This window comes from Lycorma delicatula, chromosome 6 (assembly GCF_047948215.1).
Source record: "Lycorma delicatula isolate Av1 chromosome 6, ASM4794821v1, whole genome shotgun sequence".
NCBI classification, from domain to species: Eukaryota; Metazoa; Arthropoda; class Insecta; order Hemiptera; family Fulgoridae; genus Lycorma; species Lycorma delicatula.
In genome coordinates this window covers 65,585,539-65,603,451 of record NC_134460.1, presented here as the reverse complement: position 1 = coordinate 65,603,451, position 17,913 = coordinate 65,585,539, and positions in this window count along the sequence as shown.

Below are 17,913 nucleotides of genomic sequence, written 5' to 3'. Positions count from 1 at the left end.
TAATTATTTTTTATTAATTCATGTTGCGCCCTGTATAAGATAGAAATAAAATAATGACGTAATAGGATGATACACAATTAAAACATAATAAAGCTCACTTTAATTATTAGGTACAAGCCGACCTTCTGTATGTCAGAAATAATAATCAACTCGTAATATTAATTATTATAATATGATGTAATAATTATAATTTTCCTTTTACATTACAGAAATTTAAGATTTTGTAGCTATTCTTTCGATAAAAATAATAAATATTCAAGGTTATATATTTTGTAGTAATTATGACGATATTTGTTCAAATATCTTTTTACTAAAATAAAAAATAAAGAAAAGAATAATTTTATCTAAAGGAACAATAAAAAGATTATAATATTAATCGTATTTGAAATAATCGCGTAATTGTAATAATTATTCACAAATAAAGAAGAAAATAAAATTTCATAGTCTACAGCAAATAATTACTTGATTGTAAAAATGAACAAGTTAAGTAGATGAAAACATAAATAAATATAATAATAATGACTTCTATTATCTATTGTTAAAAATAAGATAAAAATCATATTACGCACACCCACATTTAAATTGTAATTATGCAAAACAAGAATAAATATAAACTGTGAGTAATAATAATTAATTCAAATTATACGTATCTGCTATTTTCGTATTAAAACACAGCATAATATCAATAAACTTAAAAAAAAAATAAAAATAAACGAATTAAGAAAAATATTAGTAGAATTTGACTTTATATGGATAATAAGCATTTTGTATTTTGTAGCAAACATTCTCAGAATATTGATCATTCAGACTCCGTTTCAAGAAACCCTAATTTTAAATATACATTTTTGTTATTTTATAATCAATTTCTTTTATATTTATTTTATTTTCCTAATGTATGTGTTGCAATCTGTTCAAATAATGAACAAAAAGCAACCTTTCCACAGCCCAATGAGATGAGGATGATATGTATAACATGTAAATTAGATGTAGTCTTGTGTAGATTCAGGCTGACCATTCCTGAGACGTGTAGAGCTAATTGAACTCCAACCCTCGAAGTACACCGGTATTCGCTCTCTAGTACCCGAATCCGTAAAAAAACACCTACCTTTTGCTAGGATTCAAATCTCAGAGCCTTTGGCTTCGAAAAACAGTTGTTAAACCGTTGAATTGCGACGACGAGATAATCACTAGACAAACTCAACATGTAGGCTATAATAAGTTTATGTGCCCAAAATAAAAAAAGTCACTGTGTACCCAAAATAGGTAGCCTATAATAAATTTAAAAAAAACAGTTTTAAAATCCGACCCGTTTGACTAAATAAACTGATTATGTTGATAAATTTTGAAATTTGTAGAAGATATTTCTCCGCAGTGATTTTGAATATTTTTTCAAGAAACTTAAATGGAAATATTTAAACGATAATTTCATAGTCACCTAAACGAATAAAGATTTTTTAGCATCATCTTTAATTAGGTATTGGATTGCTGAAGCTTAAGTATAGATAACCTTAAATAATTCTATTTAAAGTACATTCATCCTAAAATTTAAGAAAATTAGTCTGAAAATTTGAGAAACAAAAAAAAAAATATATATCCAGACACCAATGGCTCACGCTAATTATAGTTATTTAACGTCTTTCTCCGTATTCCTTAACTTACTTTTACCGACTTGATTTTTTTCTTTTACATTTCTTGAAAAAGGCGTTTATATTACAAAAAAACTAATATTCTAAAAAAACTTCTCTTAAAATGAAAAACATAATAATATTCAATCTTATTTAAATTTAAATTTTTGTTAAGTCAACCTTAAAGTAAAAGTTCGTAAGCTGATAGAAGTTGTTTGATTTTAATGTTTGTTTGAAGTTATTTATTTTATTTTGTTATTACATACGTACAAATTATTTTCAGTAGAAACAATTTTAAACCAATTAACAGTCATTGTCGTACTTTAAACAAAATTTCTATTATTTTATTTTAAGTATAGCTCGTAAACTATTAAAATAAAATTAAAAGTGACAAATTTTTCTTATTTTTACAAATGTAATTTTTTTTCTATTACTAACATTAATTATTTTTAAGATCTAAACTAGCAATCCCTTCTTTTTTTTATTAATAATAGTTAATTAAAACTATTCGATAAAAATAACTGGAACCAAACTATTAAATAAATCAATATTATATCAATTAAAATTTATAAACATAAATTAAGCGTAATAATTTATAATTGTAAATAAGTATAATATATTTATTGCTGGTAATAAATATAATATTAGAATAAAATAAAATGTTGAAATATATATATATATATATTCATAAATTTATTACATTTATTTGAATACGACATTCTAAGTTAGCGGTTTGAATATATTTTATTAGTGTGTCATTAAAGAATGTAAATTAATGATAGTCGATCGATTTATATTAACTTCATATAGCCTATTCGTTATTGTATGTAGTTTAGTTATACTTTTATTATTATTTATACAGTTTGTAAAAATTGTTCAATTATGTTTATGTGATTTTTTGGGCGTACGTAACGTCCGAAAAGTTAGATAATTTTTACATAAATAATTGGCTACATTTTAAAGAAATACTCATGGTTTATAATCTTTTTTTTTTTTTAAATAAATAATATAAATACAACTATATTTTGCTTTAAATGTTTTTTTTTTTTTTTTGCTGAAGAATTTATTTACAATCGGATTCTACTATGTGAAACCATAAAGAAATCGTATAATAAATATTACATGAAGGAGGATCATCCAGTAATATTCCTCGAAGAATACAAATTACTATTAATATGCTCTACATGTCTGGGAATTACAATAAAACAATTAAAAAAATAAAAATAAATTACAATAAAATAATTGGAAAATACAAAAACCTAAAAAAATGTTTATATCCCAATAATAAATAAAATTTTGGCCGTAAATTTTAAATAATTTTATTACATATTATTTTAATAACTTAATTATTATCAAAACTTAGGTTATCTTAATTACCTAATATGATATTTAACAGAAGATTTTTATTTTAAAAAATTGATAATTTTTCTACTTTTAAGAACCGTTCATAAATTACAAGTTTTAAAGGAAGGTTGAGGGAGCATAAAAACTTAAGTTTTGTGGATGCAGTGATCTCGCTCTTTAATTTTCTTGATATCTTTAATAAATAAGAAACAAGTAAAATAAATGCCAAATTTGAAACTTTTAATCATGGAAACTACTACCCATTTTTTTATAATATTTTATAATAAAATAAACCAAAGAAAGCGTAATTAATGCATAAGTATTCCTAATAAAAAACTCCTGAAAGGTGTACTGGATTCAAAACATTACAGATTTTTTTCTAGATTCATGTTTAAGTTTAATATATAGTTAAATGTATTTTGTACGAAATAATATTTTATAACTGATGAAACGTTTCTTCAATTGCAATTAAATTTAAGGGGAACGTTAATAATAATTTTGTAAATCAGTTTGTAAAATTTATTTTTATTGTTTTAATTTAAAGTGATTTTAATAAAGTTTTGATACGTTTAAAAAATAAAATAATCTATTTCATGACTACACACATATTACTGAATTTTTTTTAAACTAGTGAAGTAGATATTTTGGAAAACTCAATTTTTTTTTCTAAGTCTTATGATAAAATCGTTTGTTAATATGTGAGATTGAATTTTGAGGTGTAGCATGCAACTCCAGTATTGACATACTTGAACTCTACCAGACAAAAATATTGCGAAAAATGCTTATGTACCAGGGGATGAACATCCCCTGGTACATAAACAATAGCTTCATATATAAATTGCGAACCGTTCGGCAGGAAATCTCTCTGGTCAGTCTACGGTATTAAAATCGATTGGATCGGCATCCGAATTATTTGGCGGTCAATTTATTGGATAATACGATCAGTGACTTTTTAAGATTGCTAAGGAATAATGTTCTTGGTTTGCCTTATCGTTTCAATTAGTTGACTTTATGACGGAGTGCTCTTCTATTTAATTTCTTTCAATTCATTGTTATCGTTAATTCACTAGCCGCTGGGTCTGTGACTACTTAATGTTACTTCAAACAAATAATAATAATAAGTTGCTGTGTCGTTATAATAAAAAAAAATAAGTATGGACAAGGATTAATCTTAAACGGTCGTTTAAATTTGACATTATCTGTTGATTTTTTGAAAATTATATAAGCATACATCTATTATTCCATCTTTCCTAAGTAATAAAATTTAAATTTACTCATTCACACATTACGCGCACACACATACGCGCGCACACACACACACACACACACACACCCACACGTATATAAATATAAGGTTGGGCATAATTTACTAAAAAACTAAATTAAAAATAATAGTCTCTTTTAAATTAATGGAACATATTAAAAAAAAATTGCTCCAGTGATTTTCTGCTAACTTTATATATATATATATATATATATAATCTACGATGTTTAGTTTTTGTACAAAGGTAGTTTTTAAATGGTTCTGCAGGTTTATACTAAAACCAGAAAAAATAATTTGTTTTAAAACATAAATTAAGACACAAATCAGACAGAAATTGAAAATTAACAAAATATCTGCCTATCACATAAGATACTGTATCAATACTGTCTAGTGTTATGAAACACATCAATTAAAATATATTTTTGTTATTGTAAGTTAAAGGAAAAAAGAAAACTGTTCTGATGGATAAAGGTGGATCGGAAATGACTGACTTCATAAATAGTAGTAATATTTTCAATGGTTTTTTCAGTTAATTTTAAACTAGTTTCATGCGCATTATATTATTAAAGAAAATTCTAATATGTTCAAATATTATGAAATCAACATTTAAACTAAATTTATAATATGAAGGACCCCTGTTATTTTTTTAAGTAAAAGTTTTAAAATATTTATGAAACGTTACTTATTCAAATTAATTATTTTCAACATTACTTTTTTTATTTCCATTAATATTTTCCTAATTATTTATTCAGAAAGATTATATCGTTTTCAAGTTTAATAATTTTTTTATGCATAATACTGTTAAATAATTTTTATCTGATATTCAGTTTGATGAATTAGAATAAACCTTTTCAGCTTGTGTAACCCCTTCTGGCATTCTGTTTTTTTCAAATTATCAAATATAGAATATCACTAGTTTTACTTGATACTTATTTCATGAAAATTGTTATACAATTCTCGAATTACATAAAACTTACAAATCTGTCTCTTCTCATGATGTAGGTAATACGTAGTCAATTAACCAATAAAATAAATTATTAGTAGCAATTTTGTTGTTTAATAACTATGTTATTTAATTTTTTTGTAAAATACGGTAGATAGGGGTTTTTTAATAGAACTCTGAATTTCGTACTCTCTCAAAAATGTATTAAGATTATACTAAGCAGGTTTAAAACTTGTGAAATTTTATTATTTTAATAATTATTATTTCATATAAATAAGAATTAAATAGTTAAGGTACATGCATGAATGTTGAAGCAATTGAATGAATGACAAATAAAATGTTTGTATGTGCGGGTGAATATGCTGCCGATGTACATAAAGGTTTATCAGGAGGAGGGGTAGCGGGTGGTTGCCTCAGATGAAGGGCGCTTTCAGCAGTGCGTGGTCAATGCGTGTCCACCACAATACGAAGCAACAGGTCTCCCTATTGTCATACAAGCAACCCCCGCTAGCCATGAGTTGTCCTCCCTCAAGCAAGCTCACCCTATTCCTGTTTCTAGGTTTACTTTACCCGATACCCCTCTTTCCAATTGCTACAATCCCACAATACCCACACATGTACTTACTTTTCACTATCGAAAGTGTTACAGCTGTGTTAAAAACCGTTCGACAGCACATGTAGTTCGGTCATTCAGTCTTTTTTTATAAATTTCAATGTAATAAATATACACAAAATATTTAAAGTTTATTGGGTAATAAAATTATGTAATACTTAAGGTTTTTAAAGTTAACTTTAGTAAATAGATATCACAGAAGTATAACAAAAAAATAATAATACAATAATTCCGTAATTCAATGTTTTATGGAAAAATAAGAAATTATAGGTGGAAAAAGTAAATGCTTGAGATTATTTTAACGAAATTAAATAATTTAAAAATCGGAATATGTATGTAGATAGATTTTAATTAACGGATGGACAGGTTGACTTTAGGCACGACATGATAACAACTAGTTAATTGAAATCTTTCGTAGTCTTGTACAGTCTCAGGTCGACCATTTCTGAAATGTGTGGTTAATTGAAACCGTACCATCAAAGAACACCGATATCCGCGATATAGTATTCAAATCCGTATAAAAGTAACTGCCTTTACTTAAAATATACATTTTTTCTTTTTTTTTTTTTTTTTGTTTAACCTCCGGATATTGGTTATCCGTTATGTATTGGTTCAGAGGATAATATGAATGATTTGTAGCGTGTGTGAAAATGCCATGCCTGACCAGGATTCGAACCTGGGACCTCTGGATGAAAGCCCGAGACGTTACCACTCGCGCCTTGGAGGCCGGCTACTTAAAATATACCTAAAATATTCTATCAGTTGATAATAACTATATTAAGAAAGGAGTGTACGCTGTTAGAGTACAAAACGAGGTTGGTCTAATTTTTATTATTAATTAATTTATACCAAAACTAAAATTAATATAATTATAAATTTTTGTTGGTAACAATTTTTATTAATGTGAAAATATTATTTCGATTGATACCTTTGGGAAGGAGATATCAGTATTAATAAAATGCATTAACAATTATTAGACAAAATGGCAAAAAATGAATCAAGGGTACAATTAAAAAGATTATATTTTAATATGTGCACTGTGTATTATTTTGAATTGTTACTAAAGTTATGGGACTTAAAAATCTTACAAACTACTCAGTAACGTAAAAAATGTTTTGTGTTTTATTGTCATAAAAATATAATCTACATTTTTTTTTACCGCAGTTTATAAACTAAGAATATCAAATTAAGATGTTTTCTTCCATTAGCCAAGCTATAACATCATCGATGGATATATATTGTAAAGTGTTTAAATATATATATATATATATATATATATATATATATATATATATATATATATATATATCCAATCCCAGTTAAACATTTATTTTAATGTAAATCTTTTACACTGAAAATATCTAATTAGTTTGGTAATTTAATTTCATGAGTATACAGTAACTTTATTTTGTACTAAAAAAAAACTAATAATAATAAAAAATAGGCTCAATAAATTAAAATAAAATTATACGAAGTGCATAGATTTTCTTATATATATATATATATATATATATATATATGTTCGTTTGTTTGTTAGTATGTAATAGTATACGAGAAAAAATTAAAAAAGGGTATAAAATATAAAATATAGCATTAAATATTCTCAGGAATTATATAGATTTTTTTTTATAACGCTATAAGAAGATATAAAGCTGCCAGAAAGAAGAAAAAGAAATGAATACTATTTTCTGGAACAAAACTGAACTGTCAAGTCAGAAGGGACCACATAACGATTTTTTAACGACTTTTCTGAGCGAGTTGCATTAATAGTTTAGTTAATTTCTCCTTTGAATCTCACTGAATATATAATAAGGACGGTAGAGATTAATCCCATTGATGTCTCCAGGAGTTTTATAATAATAACACCATCCCAGAATGAAATATATTTCTGAATGCTTTTGTCGTCCTTGAACGAACAATACTTCTGAGTTTATGTTAATATAGGCCCCTGACCTTAAAGGTTTAGAAAACCCATCTAGGGTTGGCCGCTATATTGGATACAATAACACTGGATACATAGATTATATCCTAGTTAAAAAAAATAATAAAAAAAAGGTTGTCATGATGTAAAATCCAACACCATCTGTTGGTAAAATTAGTAATTATTTTTCATTAAAAAGAAAAATATGAACGTAGATATTACACCATGCTAAAAAACGGTTATTATTTAACAAGAGCATAAAAAATAAAAGTTCATGTTAATGATTTGAAAAGTCGTTTAAATTTAGTAATTTTTCTGCTCATTTAATAAAAAATAAATGAATAAAAATTTAATGCCCGACATTTTTAAAGATTTTTTTTAGTGAGTTATTAACAAAAGTCTTATAATTTCCAACACGTCACAATGCATGAATTCATTTCTCATTTCTCATCATAATAAAATGGTAAAGGTTTATTAAGAGAAGATGTAAATAAATTGAATCACGAATTTCGTTATATCATAAGTACGCTACACCGAGGCGAACATTAAAGTAACACTAACAGGTAAAATATCTAAATACAAATTTATTAAAAATTGAATTGAGAAAAATTTATAAAATATGTATTATTTAAATATTAAAAATTTATAATTTTGATTAATCGTAACAAATAATTTTTTTTTTTTAATTTTGTTTATAGTCACATCATTGGTAAAAGTCATTAGCGACTTAAATAAAACTAAGTGTTCATAAATAACAAATACGTGGATATTAGAGAAGGAAGAAAAAAAAATTGAGATTCAAAAACGTGGGGTTACATGAGAAGGTTGAGAACTGTACTGAATTTTGTTTGAAGAGATTTTAAGACAAGCAGATGAAGTCAAGCTAAGACAATTTTTTATAAAAAGAAGGACTATTATAATGGGCCATACATTAAGGCATTCAAGATTAATATTTTAGTTTTAGAAATTAAAGATTACAATAAATGAAACAAAATACTTTTTATGTAGGATGTAGAAGGTTTATTGACGCTATAATTAGCAAAGAATAGAATGGATTTAAGATGTGCGCCAAACCGGTCAAAGCACTGAAAAAAAAAATAATTTAAAGTTTACGTACAGAAAAATCAGAATCGTACTTTCTTAGAAATGAATGTAAAAATTTTAGAAGCCAGATATTAATAATCATATGCTTAATTAAAATTGTTTCTGTTTTGATGCACTTATTTGAAAAAAATAAAAACTGTTTTATGTATTTTTTAGTCTTATATATAAATGAAAAAAGTTTGTGGGTCTGTCTGTTTATTTGCAACAGCATCACGCGAGAACCAACCGACCGAATTTTCAGGATACATCAGTGTTATCCCTGGAAAGTTTTTAAACCATAGGTCGAGGCCCTAGTCTTGTTGGGGGTTGCGATATTAAAGATTTTCAAAAGAAACAAAAATTAATTCTTTTACTTGATTATTATATTTCTCGCACTATGGCAACAACATATAATGAAGTTTTTTATTTAATGAATATTTAATATTCTCACAACCAGGGGGATAACGAACGCGTCGGGGGTCACGGGTAAAGCTCCCTGATTAACGGTCGAGTGAGCGAAGCACCCTGACCGAATAGTTCTCAATAATATCATTATGTAATTAATTTTAATAATTAAAAATTGATGAGAAAAATTAAATATATTTTCCAGAGAATTCACTGCCTATTTTTTGAATGAATCGAATGTACATAATAAAACGTTCTCATAATATAATCACTGATATCTAGCAAATAAGCATCTACACTATTACCACATTATTGTAATAAGAATCAATTTTCTTACAAATAAATAAACGAACTTTTCCAATTTTTTTTTGTTGTAAGTATTAACTTAAAAAAATGGTTTGTGCTGTATCAAAATGCTTTAAAATGTTTCGCTAAAACTCTCAAAATTCCAAAAAATATTCAAATTATATACCATATATAATTTTATTACTCTACAGTTTTTTTAACTAATAATTTAAAAATAGCAAATAAATAAAAATTCGTAAAAAATTAATTTAAATAGAAAAAGGTTTTTAAGTATAAATTTTATGAAGAGAAAGAAATTTTAAAGTTATTTTTTTAAACTTTTAATGCGATATAATTAAAATAAATAAATAAAACCAAAAGAGTTTTTTTTTTAATATTATTATTATACGGAGATTAGAAAAAAGGGGTAGCTTTAAACCCTAAGGTTTTCCCGCTCATATATAGTCTATCATTAATAAACACAATTGTATCCTATAGATAGCGTTAGCTGTTAGATATAAACAGAATCTGTTTTTTTTTAACCTCCGGGACCACCGTTAGGTATTGCTTCAGAGGATGAGATGAATGATTTGTAGCGTGTGTGAAAATGCCATGCCTGACCGGGGTTGGAACCAGGGATCTCCTGATGAAAAGCCGAGACGCTACCACTTGCGCCACGGAGGCCGGCTAAACAGAATCTAGTATTATTAAATAACTTATTTTTTGACACTGATAATTTAAAAAATTTTATTATTTTTTATGACAATGGTATTAAAACTGATCTGTTAATTTCATTTAATCAATTATTATTTTTATAACATATTTAACCAATTATTTAACAATGTGATATAACGTAAATTAATCAAGAATCGGTAATGGAATTTTTAAATCAGTTTAAAAAATTAAATGAGTATAATACGAGTATTATATTAATAAAAATGTAAAAAATTTACAACAATAATTTATATTGTAACCCTTTAAATTAGACCTATTTAAAGGGCATTCATACCATTAACCATTATCAAGGAAAAGTAATTATGTAAAATATATATATATATATATATACTATATATTTAATACATTCATTAATTTTAGATTATTTACGATACTTAACGACGATAAAATTTATTTTAGCTTAGTTTAGTTAAGTATATATGTATATTTTTTTATTGGTTTCATGATAATAATTCTAATTGCATACAATAGTTTGTGTTACTTTTTTTCTTTATTATTAAAGACCATTTTATTGCAAAGTTTAATCAAAATGTAAATTACTGCGAGAATAATGGTACAAAATCATGCATTATTCGATATGGTAAGTAGTAGACTAATAGTAATAACAATAATAATAATAGTAAAAAGAAGTGGTTTACTAACCATTTAAATCTTAAGAAGCAGTACTTAAAGGGGTTTTAGATATTAAGCTATAAGCACGCTAACTTGATTCATATCGATGTTGCCACGTGTTCGTTAAAAGTAATTTTATAATATATTAAAAACTGAATCATTATCTAAAAGAAAAAAAAAATTATATATTATTAAATAAAATTTGTTTTACATTAAAATAACAATCATAAATAACTATGTTATTAGTAATAAAGATATTCTAACAAAAATAAGTTTATTCCAATAAAAAAAATATTTTAATAATGGTTTTGGTGATATCTTTTTTGCTAATTTATAAAACTTTTACGTTAATAATTTTATTATTAAATTCAATATTCCTAAAAACTAAAAATTATTATTCATTAATAACAACAGTTAACAAAAAATAATAAACTCTATTCTTTAATAATTTGATTAAAAATAAAGTTTGACTAATAGAGGTATGAAAAACACATTAAATTTAAACGGTTAAATTTACGAATAAATTTACGTAATATAATTACGAATATATTATATTTAATTACGAATTACGAATATATTTACGTAAATAAATTTACGTAAGTTATAAATTTTATCATCACATTTTGTATGAGGTCTGTTCAGAAAATAACAGAATATTACACACCAACGGAGATAGATATATAGTGACGTGCGGTTGGCAGCATTGTGTTCAACATAATCTCCTCTCTAACATCTTGTTCTTGGATTGTTGATATCTCGTTTAGATTTTGTATTATTGTTACTTGAGTGCAACATCTTTAAGTGTTAGTGATTTTTGTAATATGCAATTTTTTGTTGATTGAAGTCTTTTCTCGATGTCGTAGCCATAAAACCAGTTTTCATCTCCAGTTATGATCCTTTGCATGAATGTTTCATCGTCATCGGCTTGTTCAAGAAATTTCCGACAAACGACCATTCGATATTTTTTCTGCTGTTCGGTCATCAAACTAGGAACAAACTTTGCTGCAACTCGATGCATGATCAATTTGAACATGCAAAATATCATAGCATGATCGATGTGAGATGCTAACCTCTTTTGCAAGTTCTCTGACAGTCAATCGGCGATTTACATGCTCCAGATCATTGATTTTCTGAACGCAGGTGTCGCCAGTTGAAGTCGAAGGGCTTCCTGGTCGAGGGTAATTTTCGGTTACCGGACGACCACTTTTAAATCGTGAAAACCATTCGTAACATTTCGTACGATCCAGAGCATCATATCCGTAAGCTTTTTTCAAAATTTGAAACGTTTCTGTGAAAGTTTTCCCCAGTTTCACGCTAAATTACGTTGTATCGTTGCTCCCGAAAATCTCACATTGCAAAAATCGCTACTAAGACTTAGCTACGTTGTACTCAAATAATAACACGAAAACTAACCGAGATATCAACAATACAAGGACATGGGGTTACAGAGGAGGTTATGAGAAATATAGTACTGCCAACAGCATGTCACTAAATATCTCCGTTGGCGCGTAATTAAAAATGTTCGGTTATTTTCTGAACAGACCTCGTAAGATACATTTTTTAAGAACTGCCGTTAAATTATATCCCGTTTGCTTAATAATAAATTTTATATGAAAAGATTAGAAATAATTTTTTTTTTCTAAAACTGCATATTTATCATACTATGTTAATAATTGGAAAAAAAAAACATTTCTTGTAGCGCTATCCGAACATTAAAATATTTATCGTCAAATTTCCTTTTCCTTCAGTTCATTTACGTTCAACAGCTTCTACCTGTAGCAATTATTAGCAAATTTCTTATTACCGAAAAGTTGGTTCAAGTATTTTATTACATATAAATTAGTCTAAACAACGTCCGATCTCTATGTGGGTACTTTTCACAACCCATTTGATTTCCAAACGACCACTCACACCTGCGTAATGTAAACTGCGTTAATATTCAATTACGCAATACCTTTTGTTCACCGACTAAGTGGACTTGTCAAGTAGGATCAGTGCAATTTTGAGAGCATTTTACATTAAGCTTGTATACACAGTACACCGCGACACAATTTCAGCCGGTACGTTCAAAAATTTATCACTGCTTAAATTTCAAATTCAATTGTAAGGTCGATTATTTTATTAAACAATATAAGTCAGACATAAATGATCTTTACAAGCGATAGATAATAGCATAATATCAACAAACCGGTGATTTTGAGCCTCATATGCATTCTACTTGAGAGATAAATGATGAGTAATGACTTTTAAAATAGTCTCTCATATTTATTTTAGCAATTGATGTTGTACTGTCGATGAATCTTAAATAATGAAATGGAGTTTTAACACGGGAAATAAAATATGCTATAAGGTTGCTTAAATCTTTGGTTGGATTTGAAGCTGGATCTATCAATATTAAAGAACAGACGATATATTATCACGCTGATAATTTACTGAGAAAAATTGATAATAATTAAATATTGATGTTAGCTATCTCTCGAGCTTGGCAAGAGAACAATCCATCGAATAATTATGATTATTGATTAACTAAAATCGGCCCGGGAATGAGCAGACCAATGAGGCTGCCAAGAGAGCTGCAATAAGTGGCATCCGAGTATAATCGACATGCGAGACATTTGATAGATTCTGGTTGCTGAGTCCTCCACGGCATTACATAACATCCGGGAGAATGTTATGTCGAGCAACAGAAGAGATCAAGTAATCTTAACTCGGCTAAGGATTGGATAAACCAGGATTACCCACGCTCACCTACTTGGCTCTCCTCAGAAGATCTGTGAGGCTTACAAGGTCAAATTGTGGTCCGAGTACCACCAGCTCTTTGATTGCCCAATCTTTAGAACCATCCGACAAAACTTAGACCTGGGTTTGGATATGAAATTTCTATTAAATCTGAACGAAGGTACAAAACGTCTGTTGTGGATCCTATCTTTATTTTAGTTCTTTATGATTTTTTTTATATAATACTACACGATAGTGTTACTGTAGTCGTTAATGACTATAATTGTTGATACGACTGTAAATAAAAGCATGAAAAAAAAAATTATTTGAGTTTTCTAAGAAGAATGATTTTTTACCAGATCGGACTAATTATTTTAATATAATAAATGTAGTTCAATCAGAATAATTTTAATTTATTTAGATCAGTTGTTTAATAGTGGTAAATAAAATAAGTCTATATATTTACTGATTTTTCTTTTATGCGATAATATATCAGGAATGATTGATCAAATTGAAAAGGAAAAGAAATTTCCTTTCGTTTAAGAAGTAAATGTATAACTACAGAAATATAATTTTTATATCTGTAACATCCAAAATTTCATAAAAAATAATATAATAGAACATAACGAAATAAGAGAGTTATAAACGGAAATACGTATCTAAATTACCAAATCATAATTTTCATGTTAAAGATAAAATAAATATAAAAAATACCCGTGGATTTCTTTGTTGTCGAATGCGGTTGCATTATAACACAAACATTTTATACTTATTTGTTTTTTTCTTTTTTTTAAGATATTGTCTAATAAAATTTTATTTTTAACATTTTACGAACTACTTGACTTATTTTGAACGATTAGACTGTTTTTAACGAAATGAATAGTATTTATATTTTATGTATTATAAATTAAAATAACAGTATATTTCAACCTTTTGTATAATATTTATTTTTTACGAAATATTAATTTAATTTCCAATATCGTACCATTTCCATGAGTTAAATTGAGAACTTTCTAGATTCAATTGCGTTTAATTTCTCCTTTAAAAATTGATACATGACACTAAGTATGAATTATATGGATTATTTATAGAAGTGTTTAAAGAAATAAAATCATTTATACATGCTCCTTTCATTTCTTATTAAAAAAAAAAAAAAAATATTGGGCAAAGTTACAATCTTTCTAAGTTTAATTAAAAAAGAAACCTTTCATTAATTTTATTGTTTATTTTCAAAACGATTTATTGTTAGCTTTAAAATTATAACTATTTTACAGTTAAAAATAGAGTGACTAATAAAAAACTTGGGAGATCAAATAAAAACTAAACAACAATCACATATTGTTATTTAAATACAGGACAAATAACTTTTTATTTTATGACTCCATGTAACATAAACATGAGAGAGTAAAAAAAACAAAATATTTTATGTTAAAAACAACATATAAAAGGGAAATTATAAACCGATATAGTCAATTAAAGGGTGATTATGTAATATCGATATATTATGGTACTAAGTTTCGTCGGTGTAGTGTTATAAATTTTATTTATATTTTCCTTTGTTTTTGTAAAACATTTCATATTATTCTATTTTAGTATATTAATTTTTATTTGTTTTAACGCATTAATCAATTTTAAAATTATAAAGTTTTTAACGAATAATTTAATAAGTACAACAAAATCTAAGAGCTAGCTGAATTAAAAATTACTTATTCTTTATTTCAATTTGAGTTAAGAAATACCTAAAAAAAATAATTATTTAAAAATAAATAAATTCATTTAATACGTTAAGTAAACTAAATTAAACATTTATTTAATTATTAAATTATATTATTTTACAAAATTAACATAAATAAAATAAAATCATATATATATATATATATATATATATATATATATATATATTTTTATATTCCTGTTGAAGTAAATTTTTTTAGATACTTTAAGGAAAATTAAGTAATTCGCTAAGCTAACATCTGTAATTAAAAACAGGAGATTAGATTAAGTAAAGGAAATGGATTTAAAGTAAATCTAAACAGGATCTCAACTTTGAGAAAATAACAAGCAATAAATAAGAACATGTTTCGTAAAAAAACAAAAATAAATAAATGATAAAAAATATGATGATTTAATAATTAAAAAGTTGTTAGAATTTATTAAAAGATTCCACTCTTACATAAAAAAGTAAGCAAAAAACATTAATCAAGAATTTTCTACTTTTCGCTGCTTCAAGGATAATGAAAAGTAATAATAATTTCTATCGCTCATAATTATTTCCTCAGATTAGGATTTATACACTTCCAATATGGCTTCTTTTATGTAGTAGAATCCCCATAACCTATTAAAAAATAAATGGATTTCGTTTATGTAAACACCTAAATATTTAAAGGAGCACGTCATTTCAAAAAAATAAGTATATTTAAAATATATAAATATATTTTTTTGAATTCATTACGGTAACCATCTTGGGTTTGTCGTACTGATATTATCTACATGTTACAGGAATAATAGATAAATTATACCATAATGACCAAGTGATGATTTTTTAAATATTATGTGTTATGTCGACTTTTATGATAAGAATATGATGTTTTTCACATAAAAGTTCTGAATTCGAATCCAGGTTGAAATTTTCATTTATTATACAATCATAATAAAATTTAATTTTAAATATCAGTTTGTAGTTAAATTAACTAATTAATTGAACAAATTAATATCCATATAGTTATATATTAGAAACAGTAAAGAGTACATAAATTATTATGACTATAAACATACACTTTTATTTACTTCTCTGATATTTTTATTTATTATTTTATCTTTATCTATAAATTATTTTAAATAAATCAATAACCGATATCTTTTTATCAGCAGTATTAATTAAAATAGATCCTATTTTAAAATTATTACATAAAAAAAACTGTTATATAGATCTATTGTACGATGTTGCAAAGATAAGGTTAAACTTAATCCTAAGCACCGGTAGATTTAGTCGCTGAGTTTCAATTAACTACATAATCTCAGGAGTTGGTCAATTTAATACCGGAAAAGGCCAACAGTTCAAATATAGAAAAAGTTAAAATTAGATACCCGAACGACAGTTATGAAAAGAAAACGAATTAAGATCATATTTAAAAAATAATTAGTTTGGATTTTATATTATAAATTAATTTAACATTAGAATTTAATCTAAAATATTCTTTTAAAAAAGATTAAAAAAAACCGTGTAAATTTATTTAAAAGAAATAATATCTGTATAATTTTCGCGTTTACGAAGATTAAATTTCAAAATAATGAATCAAGAAATGTGAATTAGAAATAGTTGTCTAAAATCATGAATGAATTGCTTGGCTCATCCAAAAACTAAATGCGGTCAAGGAACTCTAAGTTGAGTTATGAATGAAATGTTTCTTGTTTTCCTTTCTTTTTTTTTTGTCTTTAATGCTCGTCTGTAGAGAAACGAAGAATGACTTGACTTTGAAGAATAAATGACGATTCTTTTGTGAATGAAGTTACCGACGACCAAGAGAGTAAGATTTGATGGAAGAGTCAGCACAGTGAGAGACATGAGAGCATCAAAATACAACAGTAATACTATATATATATATATATATATATATATATAAGTTGCTCTTCGTTCATTTCACGATAATAATTTAGTGTGAGAATGAGTTGGCTCATTAGATCTTGTTTAAGTTCGGTACGTAATGACTCTAGGTAAGATTACTATTGAATTAATCGCACATTACGGCTTCTCTGCTAAGCTGCTGCTGCTACCAACTACTACTTATGCAGGGATACCATTTTCTGCTTCTATTGCTAGTACTAATGACTACTATAACCCACCCTCTACCGGCAAAAGACTAATGATAATTTTATACTAATGTTACAATTTAATGTGAGATCCAAATTAATGTTTCCCTATTACCACTATAGGTTTGAAAATTTTCAATGTATTTTTCATCTTCTTATCTAATTTTATTAAAATTTGCTTGTCATGATGATACGAGTTAAATATTATACAAAATTTTATATTTATATCTTTAAGGAAATAAAATCTTGGATTATCACAAAAATATTATTTTTATTTATTTACTTTAAACACATTTTTATATTTAACTGTATTATAATGATTAAAAGATATAAAAAACAACTTCTCACCCGCCTCCTGTATTTTTTCTTCCATTTTCTGCATTCTCACACGCATACAAAGCTATTACGGAATAAACTTTTGAAAATGAAAACTATTTTTAAAAACAGGTAGTTTTGAATAATCGGAAATCCTAAAAGACTACGTAAAACCTTTGTGAGTTATGTGTGGATGGAATTTAAATATCCATTTCCGGATATCAATTCTTTAAAATCGTT